The sequence below is a fragment of the Loxodonta africana genome, chromosome 2 (assembly GCF_030014295.1).
Source record: "Loxodonta africana isolate mLoxAfr1 chromosome 2, mLoxAfr1.hap2, whole genome shotgun sequence".
Lineage (NCBI taxonomy): Eukaryota > Metazoa > Chordata > Mammalia > Proboscidea > Elephantidae > Loxodonta > Loxodonta africana.
The window spans coordinates 46,303,797-46,316,250 of NC_087343.1; the positions used below are offsets into that span (position 1 = coordinate 46,303,797).

Consider the following 12,454-nt stretch of genomic DNA (forward strand, 5'->3'; position numbering starts at 1 on the left):
CACACTGAATATTGCCCTTGTTACCATTTTAGAGGTCTGGACCACAAAAAAAATTAGGGCTAAATATAGGTTTTGAAATCATTCAGGGTTTTTCAAACAATGAGATTGCCTAGGGAGAGAATACAGTGTGAGAAAAGGCCAAAAGAGAGAATTTGATGGAACACCAAAAGAATCAGAGAGAGAGAAAAAGTCACAATGCCCAATCATGAGAATCAGAAAAACGCCAGGAAAGTTTGACATCAAAGAATATAAGAAATCTGATGCTATTCTATTCATTTTTTACTTTAAGACAGATCTATTCTTTAGGGGCTGGGCCTAAGGTGTTTCAGAGGCAATAATTTACCATAAAAAATCAAAGAGTACTCACTGAGTTCTCTAGAAATTACCTGCATTGGCTTAAGAATATTCTTATCAGTCAGACTCAATGAAGTTCCATGCTTTTTCCTCATTATTATACCAGAGAATAGCTTCTTTGATCCTTGTTGTTATTTGTTGTTGGGTACCATGAGTTGGTACTGACTCACAGTGACCTTATGTACAAAAGAACGAAACAGTGCTAAATCCTGCGCTGTCCTCACAATCATTGTTATGCTTGAGCCCATTGTTGCAGCCACGGTGTCAATCCGTCTCATTGACAGTCTTCCTCTTTTTACCATGCATGTTGTTATTCTCCAGGGATTGATCCCTGTTGCTAATGTGTCCAACGTACATGAGACATAGTCTCGTCATCCTTGCTTCCAAGGAGTATTCTGGTTGTACTTCTTCCAAGACAGATTTGTTCGTTCTTTGGCAGTTCATGATATATTCAATATTCTTTGTCAACACCACAATTCGGTGGCACATGAGACATAGTCTCGTCATCCTTGCTTCCAAGGAGTATTCCGGTTGTACTTCTTCCAAGACAGATTTGTTCGTTCTTTGGCAGTTCATGATATATTCAATATTCTTTGTCAACACCACAATTCAGTGGCATCAGTTCTTCTTAGGTCATTTTTATTCATCGTCCAGCTTTCACATAGCTTGGGTCAGGTGCACCTTAGTCTGCAAGGTGATATCTTTGCTTTTCAATGCTTTAAAGAGGTCTTTTGCAGTGTATTTGCCCAATGCATGTGTCTTTTGATTTCTTGACTGTTGCTTCTATATATGTTGATCATGGATCCAAATAAAATTGAATCCTTGACAACTTCAAATCTTTTCTCCATTTATTGTGACATTGTTCATTGGTCCAGATGTGAGAGTTTTTGTTTTCTTTATGTTGAGGTGTAACACATACTGAAAAAAAAAAGGCTATGGTTTTTGATCTTCACCAGTAAGTGCTTCAAGTCCTCTTTGCTTTCAGCAAGCAAAGTTGTGTCACCTGCATAACACAGGTTGTTAATGAGTCTTCCTCCAATCCCGATGCCCTGTTTTTCTTCATCTAGTACAGCTTATGAGATTATTTGCTCAGCATACAAATTGAATAGGTACAGTGAAAGGATACAACCCTGATGCACACCTTTCCTGACTTTAAACCATGCAGTATCCTCTTGTCCTGTTCAAACGACCACCTCTTGATTTATGTACAGGTTCTTCATGATCACAATTAAGTGTTCTGGAATTCCCATTCTTCAAAATCTTATCCATGTTATCTTTGATCCTTAGGTGAAATAAAAAAAAAAAGCCCATGATGAAAGGAGCCTTGGTAGAGAAGTGGTTAAGTGCTTGACTACTAAGGAAAAAGTTCTCAGTTTGAGCCCAACAGCCTCTCCACAGGAGAAAGCTGCGGCAGTCTGTTTTCATAAAGATTTACAGACTTGGAAACCCTACGGGACAGTTCTACTCTGTCCAGTACAGTCACTATTGGTCAGAAACGACTCAATGGCAACAGGTTATGATGAAATGACACATTCATGGAGGAAGAAAGTTGCTGGAAAAATTTTCTACCAAACAATGTACAGCACTACGTCAACCCCAGCATTCTTTGCATATCTATGAATCTGGCTTCAGAAAATCAATTGACTTGGACTGTATATCATTTTTTATGATTGGAATATCAGCAACAAGAAGCAGCCTGTAGCATGTTTCATATTCAATTCAACGCACTGTGTTTTCATCCCTAACTACCCTCTATTTGTTCTGACATTTTCAGATTCAGTGGAAAACCAGAAATAACACACTTTGCTTCTGGTACTTTTTTTTTCCCTCCCTCCTCAGGAAAAAAAAAAATTAATAGTTCAAAGGCTTTCGAGAAATTTATCTCCAAGGGGCTGGGACTCTACCAACTGACCATGTCTTTTGTAACTGTGGCATATTGGGGGCTGATCTAGCAACCAAGAATATAAACCATGGCTCTTCACATGGCCTACTTCTGGATGGTAAGCAAAATAATCAAGATGCAGAATCAGAACACATACTCTCTAATTAGATTTAAAAATGACAGTTCGGTTATGTTGTGTCATCTGCCACAAACAAATAACAGCTACAATAATTTACAAAACATAGTGAATCTAATAACAACAAACTTGTGTGCTTCCAATTATTTTATTAGATTGAAAGTGCTGAATCAGAGTTCCAAGGTGTGCCAGCCATGTGTTTCCCATGAATTATTAAGGGGTCTAAATTTTTTTTTTTTTATGGCTATACAGAAACCCTGGTGGTGTAGTGGTTAAGAGCTATGGTTTGGCTGCTAACCAAAAGGTCAGAAGTTCAAATCTACCAGCTGCTCCTTGGAAACTCTGTGGGGCAGTTCTATAGGGACACTATGAGTCAGAATGGACTCAAGGGCAATGGGTTATGGCTATATACCCCCCTGCATCTGTCAGTTTATCGTACTATGGGGGATTGCATGTTGCTGTGATGCTGGAAGCTATGCCACCAGAGTTCAAATACCAGCAGGATCACCTCTGGAGGACAAGTCTCAACTGAGCTTCCAGACTAAGACAGACTAGGAAGACGGACCCGGTAGTTACTTCCGAAAAGAATTAGCCAGTGAAAACCTTTATGAATAGCAGTGGAACATTGTCTGACATAGTGCCAGAAGATGAACACCTCAGGTTAGAAGACACTCAAAATACGACTGGAGAAGAGCTGTCCCCTCAAAGTAGAGTTGACCTTAATGATGTGAATGGAGTCAAGTTTTCAGGGCCTTCATTTACTGATGTGGCATGATGCAAATGAGAAGAAAAAGCTGCAAACATCCATTAATAAGTGGAATGTGGAATGTATGAAGTATGAATCTAGGAAAATTGGAAATCCTCAGAAATAAAATGGAACACATAAATATCAATACCCTAGGCATTGGTGAGCTAAATGGACTGGTATTGGACATTTTGCACTGAACAAACGGTCTACTATGCCAGAATGACAACATGAAAAGGAATGGCATCACCAAAAAGAACATTTCAAGATCCATCCTGAAGTACGACGCTGTCAGTGATAGGTAATATCCATATGCTTACAAGGAGGACCAGTTAATACGACTATTTTTCAAATTTCCACACCAACCACTAAGGCCAAAGATGAAGAAATTGAAGATTTTTACCAACTTCTGCAGTCTGAAATTGATCTAACATGCAATCAGGATGCATGGAGATTGGAATGCAAAAGCTGGAAACAAGATGGATCGGTGGCTGGAAAATATGGCCTTGGTGATAGAAACAATGCCACAGATTGGAAGATAGAATTTTGCAAGGCCAGTGATTTCTTAATTGCAAATACCTTTTTTCACCAACATAAATGGCAACTATACACATGGGCCTCACCAGATGGAATGAATACCCAGAAATCAAATAGACTACATCTGTGGGAAAAGACAATGGAAAAACTCAATATTATCAGTCAGGACAAGGCCAGGGGCCGACTGTGGAACAGATCATCGATTGCTCATATGCATGTTCAAGTTGAAGCTGAAGAAAATTAGAACAAATCCACAAGAGCCAAATTATGAGTTTGAGCATATACCACCTGACTTTAGAGACCATCTCAAGAATAAATTTGATGCATTGAACACTAATGATCCAAGACCAGGCCGGTTGTGGAATGACATCAAGGACATCATACGTGAAGAAACAAAGCATCATTAAAAAGAGAAGTAAGAAAGAAAAGACCAAAATCGATGTCAGAAGAGGCTCTGAAACTTGCTCTCGAACGTCAAGTACCTAAAGTGAAAGGAAGAAATGAAGAGGTATAAGAGCTAAATAGAAGATTTCAAAAGGTGGCTCGAGAAGACAAAGTAAAGTATTATAATGACACGTGCAAAGAGCTGGAGATAGAAAACCAAAAGGGAAGAACGCACTCTACATTTCTCAAGCTGAAAGAATTGAAGAAAAAATTCAAGCCTCAAGTTGCAATACTGAAGGATTCTGTGGGGAAAACATCAAACAACGCAGGAAGCATCAAAAGAACATGGAATGAATACAGACTCACTATACCAAAAAGAATTGGTCAATGTTCAACCATTTCAGGAGGTACCATATAATCAGGAATCAATGGTGCTGAAGGAAGAAGTCCAAGCTGCACTGAAGGCATTGGCGAAAAACGAGGCTCCAGGAATTGACAGAATTCCAATTGAGATATTTCAATAAATGGGTAGAGGGCTGAAAGTGCTCTTGTCTATGCCAAGGAATTTGGAAGACAGCTATCTGGCCAACTGACTGGAAGATATCTATATTTACACCCATTCCAGAAAAATGTGTTCCAACTGAATGAGGAAATTATTGAACAATATCATTAATTTCACACAAAAGTAAGATTTTGCTGAAGATCATTCAAAAGCAGCTGCAGCAGTATATCAGCAGGGAACTATCAGAAATTCAACTGGATTCAGAAGAGAACGTGGGACCATCTTACTGCTGATGTCAGATGGGTCCTGGCTGAAAGCAGAGATGTTTACCTGCATTTTATTGACCATGCAAAGGCAGTTGACTGTGTGGATCATAACAAATTATGGATAACATTGCAAAGAATGGGAATTCCAGAACACTTTACTGTGCTCCTGAGGAACCAGTACATAAATCAAGAGGCACTCATTCAAACAGAATAAGGGGATACTGCATGGTTTAAAGTCAGGAAAGGTGTGCATCAGGGTTGTATCCTTTCACTGTACCTATTCAATCTGTATGCTGAGCAAATAATATGAGAAGCTGAACTATATGAAGAAGAACAGGGCATCAGGATTGGAGGAAGACTCATTAACCTGCATTATGCAGATGACACAACCTTGCTTGCTGGAACTGAAGAGGACTTGAAGCACTTACTGATGAAGATCAAACACCAGAGCCTTCAGTATGGATTACACCTCAAAATAAAGAAAACAAAAACTCTCACAACTAGACCAATGAGCAACATTATGATAAATGGAGAAAAGATTGAAGTTGTCAAGGCTTTCATTTTATTTGGATCCACAATCAATACCCATGGAAGCAGCAGTCAAGAAATCAAACGACGCATACTGGGGAAGCCAGGACAACTTTTACAAGGCAAGGTCATGGAAGCTCCATAGACATATCCAAACTCCCTGAGGGACCAAATCACTGAGTTGACGGCTGTGGGGATCACGGTCTCAGGGAACATTTAGCTCAAGTGGCATAACATAATTTACAATGAAAATGTTCTACTTTCTACTTTGGTGAGTTGTGTCTGGGGTCTTAAAAGCCTATGAGCGGCCATCTAAAATACTCCACTGGTCTCACCCCTGCAGGTGCAATGGAGAATGAAGAAAACTAAAGACACAAAGGACTAATGGACCACAACTACCATGGCCTCCACCCGACCAAGTCCAGTACAGCTTGATGGTGCCCAGCTACCACCACTGACTGCCCTGACAGGGATCACAACACAGGATCCCCAGACAGAGCTGGAGAAAAATATAAAACAAAATTCTAACACAAAAATTCTAAAATATAAGATAAAATATAAAACAAAACTCTAACCGGACTTGCTGGTCTAACAGAGACTGGAGAAACCCCAAGAATATGTCCCCCGGAGACCCTTTTAGCTCAGTAATGAAGTCACTCCTGAGGTTCACCTTTCATCCAAAGATTAGACAGGACCATAAAACAAAATAAGACTAAAGGGGCACACCAGCCTAGCGGCAAGGACTAGAGGGTAGGAAAGCTGGTCCTGGGGAACCCAAGATCGAGAAGGGAGATTGTTGACATGTTGTGGGGTTGGTAATCAATGTCATAAAACAGTATGTGTACTAACAGTTTAATGAGAAGCTAGTTTGTTCTATAAACCTTCATCTAAAGTATGATTTAAAAAGATGCGTACATATATATATATATCAAACGATGTAATGCTTTGGGCAAATCTGCCGCAAAAGATCTCTTTAAAGTAGTGAAAAGCAAAAACATCACCTTGAAGACTAAAGTGCACCTGACCCAAGCCATGGTGTTTTCAATCACCTCATTTTATGCATATGAAAGCCTGATGACAAATAAGGAAGACCAAAGAAGAATTGACATCATTGAATTGTAGTGTTAGAGAAGAATATTGAATATACCATGGACTGCCAAAAGAATGAACAAATCTGTCTTGGAAGAGGTACAACCAGAATGCTCTTTAGAAGTAAGAATGGTGAGCCTATATCTCACATACTTTGGGCACATTATCAGGATGGATCAGCCCCTGGAGAAGGATATCATGCTTGATAAAGTAGAGGGTCAGCAAAAGAGAGGAAGACCTTCAATGAGATGGATTGCCATAGTAGCTGCAACAATCAATAGACTGAAGCATAGCAACAATTGTGAGAATGGTGCAGGAACGGACAGTGTTTTGTTCTGTTGTACATAGGGTGGCTACGAGTCAGAACTGCCCGGATGGTATCTAACAACAGCCTCCACAACTATGTGTGCCTGACCCAAGCCAGGGTGTTTTCAATCACCTCATATGCACGTGAAAGCTGGGAATGAATAAGGAAGATCAAAGAAGAAATGATGCCTTTGATTTACGGTGTTAATGAAGAATATTAAATATACCATGGACTCCCAGAAGAATGAACAAGTCTGTCTTGGAAGAAATACAGCCAGAATGCTCATTAGAAGCAAGAATGGTGAGGCTTCATCTTACACACTTTGGACATTTTATCAGGAGGGATCAACCCTGGAGAAGGACAACATGCTTGGTAAAGTAGGTGGTCAACAGAAAAGAGGAAGACCTTCAATGAGAGATTGACACATTGGCTACAACAATGGGCTCAAGCATTAACAATGATTTTGAAGATGACCCAGGACTGGGCAGTGTTTTGTTTCATTGTACTTAGGGTCACTATGAGTCGGGATCAACTCAACAACACCTAACAACAACAACAACACAACTGCATCAGCCATTTCCTGCAGATAAATCTCTGTCCCTCTCTCTCTCTCCTTACGTATATATTATGCAGATGACACAACCTTGCTTGCTGCAAGTGAAGAGGACTTGAAGCACTTACTGATGAAGGTCAAAGACCACACTCTTCAGTATGGATTACACCTCAACATAAAGAAAACAAAATCCTCACAACTGGACCAATAAGCAACATCATGATAAATGGAGAAAAAGGTGAAGTTGTCAAGTATTTCATGTTACTTGGATCCACAATCAACACCCACGGAAGCAGCAGTCAAGAAATTAAAAGATGCATTGCATTGGGCAAATCGGCTGCAAAAGACCTCTTTAAAGTGTTCAAAAGCAAAGACGCCACCTTGAGGACCAAGGTGCGCCTGACCCAAGCCATTGTATTTTCAATAGCCTTATATACATGGGAAAGCTGCACAATGAATAAGAAAGACTGAAAAAGAATTGATCCTTTGAATTGTGGTGTTGGAGAAGAATATCGAAATACCATAGACTGCCAAAAGAACAAATAAATCTGTCTTGTAAGAAGTACAACTGGAATGCTCCTTAGAAGCAAGGATGGTGAGGCTACATCTCACATACTTTGGACATGTTATCAGGAGAGATCAGTTCCTGGAGAAGGACATCATGCTTGATAAAGTAGAGGGTCAGTGAAAAAGAGGAAGGCCCTCAATGAGATAGAATCACACAGTGGCTGCAACACTGCAACAGTGAGCTCAAGCATAGCAACAATTGTGAGGATGGTGCAGGACTGGGCAATGTTTTGTTCTACTGTGCATAGGGCTGCCATGAGTCAGAACTGGCTCGATAGCACCTAACAACAACACATATATGGAGCCTTTACTCTGTCCTATAGGGTCGCTATGAGTCGGAATCAACTCCACGGCACTGGGTTTTTTTTGGGTTTGGCTCAGTGGTTAAGAGCTCAGGCTACTAACCAAAAGGTCAGCAGTTTGAATTTACCATCCACTCTTTGGACACCTAGGGGGCAGTTCTACTCTGTCCTAGAGGGTCGCTATAGTGTGCTATGAGTCAGAACCGTCCAGATGCAATGGGTTTGAGATATATATATATATATATATATATATATATATATATATATATATATATATATATAAACCCATTGCCATCGAGTCAATTCCAACTCACAGCAACCCTGTAGGACAGAGTAGAACTGCCCCGTAGGATTTCCAAGGAACAGCTCGTGGATTTGAACTGCCGACCTTTTGGTTAGCAGCCGAACGCCTAACCACTGTACCACCAGGGCTCCATATACACACGTGTGTGCGTGTGTGTGTGTTGCATTCTCTAGAGAAGTAAAACCAGTGATGCATATATATCTATAGATATAAATATAGATTAACGCTTCACTGGTTTTCCTTCTCTAGAGAACCCAGACTAGGATGTCAGATATCCCTAAGTATCATACTTCAGCACTCAGCAAGTGTGTCTATTATACTGTGATCAATGCCTTAAAAAATAATTTTTAAAAAAGCGCTGAAAGATAGATAATAGTATTTTACCTCCAGAGTTAAAACAAGCCATTTGGGTGCAACCAGTGTAGGCTGCCTTCCATTCATACACATTCTGGGAAGAAATAAGTTTGTTCAGAGAAGATAGAGAGAAGAAAAAGAAAACTTATTTCAGAATTTAGCTACTGATTTTTAACAGAATCAATAAATTTGAGAGTCTGCTACTGATAAGGTGTTAAAGGCAGGACGAAGAGTATGTGTCTGTCTTTCAGAGCTTAGAGTCTAGACTAGTTAGATTCATGGAGCTACGCCCACCACACAAATCTACATTTCACATGGTATCTTATTTCACCAGCAAGCAAACTTGTGTCCTTGGGCAGCTTCCTGGAAGCTATAGTCTTAGAACCAATTTATTTCTTCTTAGTACATTTCTGTTCTCCTTTGAATTCTCAGCAATACTAACCTGATTAGAAGGGAAACCAGGACTAAGTATTAATGAGATAATCATGATTGTTTTCTTATATCAGACAACCAGAGACTTCTGGCAAGGACCAGAAGGATGGAAAGCAGGAGGGCATGTTTAAAATGCTGGCTTCCAGAAATGATTTAGACACTGATGTCTTCATTGTTGAAGCAAAATCTAATAGAAAGCATCACAAAGAAAAATGCATATAGTAGTGAGGGGAAAAACAATGAATAAGGGGTCTTGGGAAGAATAAGTACTTGGTAAAAATTTGCTTGTGGCCCTGGGATTCTAGTTTATGAAACTTCTTCCCACATTCTGGTAAATGTCTCCTATAAATAGTCTTTTAAATTTTTTTTTTTCTTACCGGGCATGCAGCAAGGTCATAACATTTACGTCATGCTTCCACTCAGATGTACGTAGAAAATTAAATTTCTTAATTTTCTCTGAATTATGTCTTTCTCTTGAGCCCTAGCCATTTGTTAGCAGCAAAAAGAAATGAAATGTCCACTCCAATTTAATGCTTAATTAAATTCAATAATTTTTACATCTCTCTTTAATATGATGTATAGATGTTGGGGAGAGAAGTGTGTGGCTTATACTTCCTTATGGTTGGAGTCCTCATCAATGTGCTGGCCCCCACTGTACTGGTACCCAGAAAGATGCCCTTTATTCTCCTAGTCAATAGTCTAGTGCTAAAGTTAGGACCTGGCAAATCACGGTCTATTCTCTTGGGAAATTGCTCCCAAGGAGCATCAGTGATTTGTCCCCTTTCTGACTCAACTCTAAGGTTTAGCAGACCCATATAGACCTCTCTCTCATCCCTCTTGGTCCCAAGACCCAGCAGTTCATCTTTAGCTTTGGCTGGGGGATCACTCCATTCCACTCTGAGACAGCCTTATGGAAGTTCCTGGCTCTCAACTCAGTCCTTATGACACATGCAACTGAAGAAGGCTTAGAAGAGTTCTCTAGACCCAGGGGCTTCCACCGTCTTCACTCACTCTACTAGGACAATCTACACCATGGTTCCTGAATACAGTGGCCTATATCCTGAGGCCCAAGTCAGAGAAACTAACCCAACTTGTGCAGAGCAAGGCAAGATCACCTGAGCTAAGTTCTGAAATATTAGAATGAGTTAGGCAAAAATTGGACACCAATGGAGAAAACTGTTCCACATGAAGGTAAAGATACATAAAAGGACAATAAGACATTTTGAAGACAGCTGCATAGATAACACAAATTAATATGAGAATGTCAAAATATAGCTGGGTATGAGACTATGTTGGCATCTCCTGTCTGGAGGGGAGATGAGCAGGCAGAGGGAGCCAGAAGCTACCCAAATGGACATGAAGAGAGAGAGAGGAGGGACGTACTGTGCTACCTCATTAGAGGGAGAGCAATTAGGAGTGTATAACAAGGTGTATGTAAATTTTTGTATGAGAGACTGATCTGATTTGTAAACTTTCACTTAAAGCACAATAAAAATTAACTTAAAAAAAATATATGTATAGCTCAGGACGTAGGCAAGGCCTGCATCACATGGGCATTGTCTGCCATGTTCCATGTTTAAGATTTGAGTGAGATGTTGTAGGGTTGTAAGCAGAAGACAAAATTGTCATTTTAGAAAAATCACTCTAGAACCATATAAAAATGAATTACCAAAAAGAACAACAACTGAGTCAATTATGACTCATAGTGACCCTACAGGAGAGAGCAGAGCTACCCCATAGGGTTTCCAAGGCCGTAAATCTTTATGAAAGCAGACTGCCACATCTTTCTCCTATTTAAAAAAAAAAAGAAGAATTAGAGGCCTGGAAATGATTTAGGAGGATGTTACAGTAATCTAGTTGAGAAAGAATAAAGATATAAACTACTTCAGTTGCAAAGAGATAGATTTTAAAATTATTAAGATGGCAAAATGAAGGTTTTGGTAACTTTTGGGTTGTGTGTGATTAGAAAGAGGGAGACAAAAGATGAGACATTTCTAATAGCTTGAGTGGAGCAAGTTCGAGAGGAGGAGATGATGATTATTCTCAATTTCTTATCAATTTTTTCATATGACCAGCACCTGACTAAAACTAGCCTCGATGAGATAGCACTTTAAAAGGGAGGAGATGAAAGATAGATTGAAAGTGGGACAGAGGAGACCAGTATCTCATTTATTATGTCTATCCACCAGTCTACTGATCTCTCAATCAAAAACCTGGAATACTTCAAAGTCCTCTATATCTCAACTGTGCTTTTTATTTGTGCCTATTGATATTAGAGAATAAGTTTTACCCCTTACCCAAAGAATGTACACAACAGCTATGTATCCTGAACGTATCACTCAATCCCCATCCCAAACCTCCATAAACTTGCCTACACAGAATTTTTTTTTTTTTATAAAAGTGCTTGACTTTCACCAAGGGAAAAAAAAAAAATTTTTTTTAAACAAACAAAACACTCATTGTATATGGAATGCATATTAATTTGTAATAAAAATAGCTATTTAGTGCATAATTCATAATTTTGTTCAATGTCATCTATATAAGGACCTCATGATATATTCACCTCAGCTATTTTTCTTACTGAGTTAAAATACGGTGCATCTTGTTGTCAATGATTACATTATCATCTAGTTTTCCTCTTGCCCAGACTACTGAGAAGCCTAGTATAAGTTTGTGTTTATTTATTAATACTCTTCTCAGACAGAGGTTTGCTTTGTTTTTGCTTCTCTTCTCCATGCCCTTACTCCCCAATTTTATTGAAGTTTGACTCTTATTCTGTGCTGCTTCTTCCATCCATCTCTACCATCTTCTCGCTAAGAGCCAACTTAAACTCACTCAAGAACTCCCAATTCCTGTGCTATTGGAAATCTTAGAATCGTACATGCTAATTAGGATCTCTTAGAGATCTAAAGCAACATCAACACTCCAGCTGCTGGGAAACGGTGATTCTCCCTATTATTGGAATCAATGAGTCAAGCCATATGTTTTTAATGGAGGTTTGGGCAAACATGGTTTCAGAGTTATTACTGAATTGGACAGAAGCAAACTAAATATGGTTTGTTTGCTGCGTTGCAAGTAAAAGTCAATGGCTTAAATTAAACACTGTAGGTTATAATGTGGTTAGAAATATTTACATGGAGAAAAGTGCTAATAGGTGTGCAGTATTTTAAAATGTAAGTTTTTATAGATTCTAGAAGCCAATATATTCCACA

General features: G+C 39.3%; 1 long non-coding RNA gene across 1 annotated transcript in view; it reads right to left on the reverse strand.

Annotated features, from left to right (window-relative positions):
* Nucleotides 1-210: 210 nt before the first annotated feature.
* The window catches only part of LOC135228110 (uncharacterized), a 102,201-nt gene continuing 89,957 nt past the window's right edge, over nt 211-12,454 (reverse strand). The window contains exon 3 of the long non-coding RNA XR_010318423.1: nt 211-1,636. This is a non-coding gene — a long non-coding RNA (uncharacterized LOC135228110). The remainder of the gene's footprint in view (nt 1,637-12,454) is intronic.